The sequence below is a fragment of the Herpailurus yagouaroundi genome, unplaced genomic scaffold, assembly GCF_014898765.1.
Source record: "Herpailurus yagouaroundi ecotype Mexico unplaced genomic scaffold, PumYag 29, whole genome shotgun sequence".
Lineage (NCBI taxonomy): Eukaryota > Metazoa > Chordata > Mammalia > Carnivora > Felidae > Herpailurus > Herpailurus yagouaroundi.
The window spans coordinates 10372010-10375901 of NW_024412377.1; positions in this window are offsets into that span (position 1 = coordinate 10372010).

Sequence of the window (3892 nt, forward strand, 5' to 3'; positions counted from 1 at the left end):
GCAGAAACCAACATGTGGCACCTGCCTGGGTGAATTACCCATGTTGTGGCTTCCTTGCCTTCCATCTTGATAGTTCTGAAATGTGATTGGGTCAGTGCTCCACTGCTCATCAGCCTGGGTCTTCTCACTCAGAAGAGATGAACATAATAACAAGAACATATTAATTCACTCTAGCAAATGTCACCATAAAGCAGACTGGATTTTCATCTGAATACAGTGAACACTTCTCCTGAATAGGTCTTAGGCTAATCTTTGATCCAATGACTCCTTTTTTTTTTTTTTTTTTTTTTTTATGAATCCATGACTGACCACCTCCCTTACCAATGGACACATTCTTTCCATCACTCAAAAATTTTCACCACCACAAAAAAAGAAAATAAAAATTCACCACCACTACCACCATATAATTCTGAAATGTTTCCTCAGTGGGACTACTCCCTCTCGAAAACCCCTGCTTTGGTTTTTAAATGGGATGCTGCTCCAAAATGTTATACATTAATTTCACAACTATCCAAGAACAATGTTATCACCTTGTTTCCCAGTTTTTTGAGGCTCACCTAATCATTACCACATACTGCCCAATACCTAATGAGATATGCATAATTTCCAAATTTACTGATGAAAATTGAAGCTCAAAGAGGTTGAATGACTTCTCTACATCCTACATCTAGAAAGGATCAGGAAAATTCACACTCAGTTCTAGAAAACCCCAAAGGTCACATTCTTTCTTAAACATATGCATTTTAAAAAGTGTGTGCTGTGGGGGCGGGGGGGGGGCGGGGGAGGTGGAGGAGAGGAGTAAGCTACAGAAAATTGGAGATGTCTTCCTTCCTGTGTGGGGCAATTAGAAGTTAGGTGAATAGTCCTACAGAACAATTGTCTGTCATTCTCCCAACATAGTTTCAATAAGCAGAATAAGCAGATTAATACATCTTCAAATCCCTATTTCCTCCTAAAATCACTATTGATCCTTCAATATCTAAGTGCAAATGACTCTTTAGTGAACTCCCCAGACAAAATCAATAGCTCTCTCATAATGTTCAAAATATGCATCTATTTTGGGACCTCCCATATTTATTACAATTATTTCCCTTTCTGGCCGTCTCCCCCTCTAGTCTAGGAGTGCCTTAAAGGTAGATGTTGTGTCTCGATCAGGTTTACACCTTCAGCACTGAACGCAGTTCACCTGAGCCTAAAGGATGCTCAGAAACTGTTGAATGAAGGAATAAACAAATGAACAAATGAATGAGCAAATGAACAAATAAATGTTTTATGGCCCATCACTATCACTATTATTGCAATAACATAACACATAGGGCAGTATGGTCCAATATAGAAGTCTCTACTGTTTGCTATTTGCTAAAGCCAACAAGACACAAGTTAAATTGTAGATTCTGATTTTACAGCTTGAAACGTGTAACTTTAAATGACAAATGAAAATAGCTCTTATAACAACGGCTCTTATTTATGGAGTATATATTCACTCTGTGCCAAAAACTGTGTTATACTTTTTTACCTACATCATCAGTTTTGATCCTGACAAAAGGAGTGGGTATTCCTATCCCTATTTCCATATGCAGTAACTGATACTTAAACTATCCTGCAAAATTCACACCTTTAGCATTTTTACCGAGCCACGATTTAAACCCAGTCTGTCTAACTCTAAAGTTCACGCTTTTCACCACGATTTTATAGTACCCTTACAAATGTTGCTAAATAAATCGAGTTCTGTAGTAATTCAATGTGGAAGAAAAAATAAAACAGATCCCAAAGTCTACTGTTTTGCTTTAGTTTCTATGACTATTCGTTCGGTGCTCCAGGGTGTGTATACCTTCAATAGCTATTTTATTGGGGCACATCTAGAGGGACTCTGGAGAATCTCCTTTATTACTACGCCATCTCAGTTTGGCGCTGGTTTGCAGTTTGTCTGATGAAGCTGTTTCATCCGAGATTTCTTTGCATTTAATGTGCGTGTGTGTTTTCCACTGTGTCCAACCATTCTGGTAGTAGCATATGGTTACTTTTGTTAATTGGGCTTTTTGTTATGCTGTGTCTGCAAAGCTTCTTTTAATTTATATTCAAATGTTTGTCATCCTCTGGCAGTCTGTTTTGTGATGTCTGTGTTTGTTTTGTGACCCAGGACTATAGCATGTTTTCAAGCTGTGTTCTGGCACATTATCTGAAGATGCCCACCATGTGCTGGCTCCACACTGCAGTATCATTCCTGCCCTGTTTCTTTAACAAGCCAGCACAGTTTGCCCTTGCAGAGAGTGGGGGGAGGGGGAGGGGGAGGGGGTCACTGTTTCAGCCCGTTCTAGGTGGCTACCTTGTTAAGAATGATATAGATGAGACAAGAGTTGGCTTGCCTATCAAATACAGAACGCTAGATAGTTCGTGTGGCATCAAACATTCCTAAAAGCCTATCCTTTGCCAGGCACTGTCCACGGGCCAGGCTCAGGAGATTCAGTAAAAGGTAAAGTAGGGAAGCTGAGAATGGTACTGATCCCAGACTCTTGAGAACCTAACTGCCTGGGTTCAAATCCCAGTGCCACTACTCACCTGCTGTGTGACCTTGGACAAGATGCTTTAGTTCTCTGTGCCTGAGTTCTACCTATATAATGTGGAGAACTATATAATATCAATCTCATAAAATTGGTGGAAGTGTTAATGAGCTAATATCTACAAAGCGCTTAGAATAATGCCTAGGACACAGTAACATTCAGTAAATATTAGCTATTATTATTATCATTATTTTATATAATTTCTAATAAACATAGAGATCTCGTTAGTGCAAGAGGCACTGCAAAGCAGAAATTAAAAGCCCAAAAGGGTCTAGTCAATATTTCTCAAACTACACTCGGCAGAAAATTAATAAATTTAAAGAAGGCTTCCGTGGTTAATATGTATAGGAAATGCTGAGTTAAACAGATGCCGGTGAGCATCAGAGTCTGTGTTATGCGGATGTGGGTTGCAACCATTCAAGAGGAAAGAAAACATGCAACTCCCAAGCTTTTTAAATATAGGACCTTCATCTAGACATGGGGTCTAGATGAAGGGACTTGTCTAGTCCATTAATCTGGTATTAAGGGACCAGTTTCCATAGCAAAATCTTTGGGAAGTTCTGATCTGAGGAAACTTGTGAACGGTCACAACTAGCAATTAGAGGGAAGTTAAAGTTCAGGAGAGTAACCTTGTTCCTGACTGTTGACGACCAAATTCTTGGAGATTGAAGTGTGAAAGCGCCGTTATGTGAGACCACGTACACAGGTACGTGTGCACACATCCACAGAACCTGCCCCCCAAACAACCAAACCTTGGCGTCACCATCCGAGTGACGTTTTGGTGCGCCATCTTTTATGGAATGGTGTTTCTCAAAGGAGAAGCCAAAGAGCCTCCAAATCCCCAGCATGGAAAAGAGGTGAACTGCGGCTGGAAATCTGCTGACGGCGGAGTCATGTGACGTTGTGGAGATAGAGAACTCCGTCTCGTGTTTTGCTTCTGGTAGAAAATGTAAAAAAGAGATCTTGATTTGCTTGTTTGTGCTATAATTTGTCACATGCGTTTCTAATCGCAAAAGGGTTGGGGAAGACAGAGGGTAAAGAGGACCCCCCAAAGGGCGGGATGGCAGTACCCAGAAAGCCGTCGTGTTGGGGCCGCTTCGCTGTACAGAAGCACTTCCTCTCAGCTAAGGAACACTTCCATTTGACTTAAGAAACGTTTTGATGGAAATATTTGACCAGTTGTAACGTAACTACCACTCCTCTGCACACTTTCCACATTGTGCTAGATGCTGGGAGGGAAATGATGGGCCACACACAAGAGTCTCCTCCTGTCCTCATGGCTAATCACGCACTTGTAATTCACAGCGAGGTAGCTATGGAGCAAGGTGGTT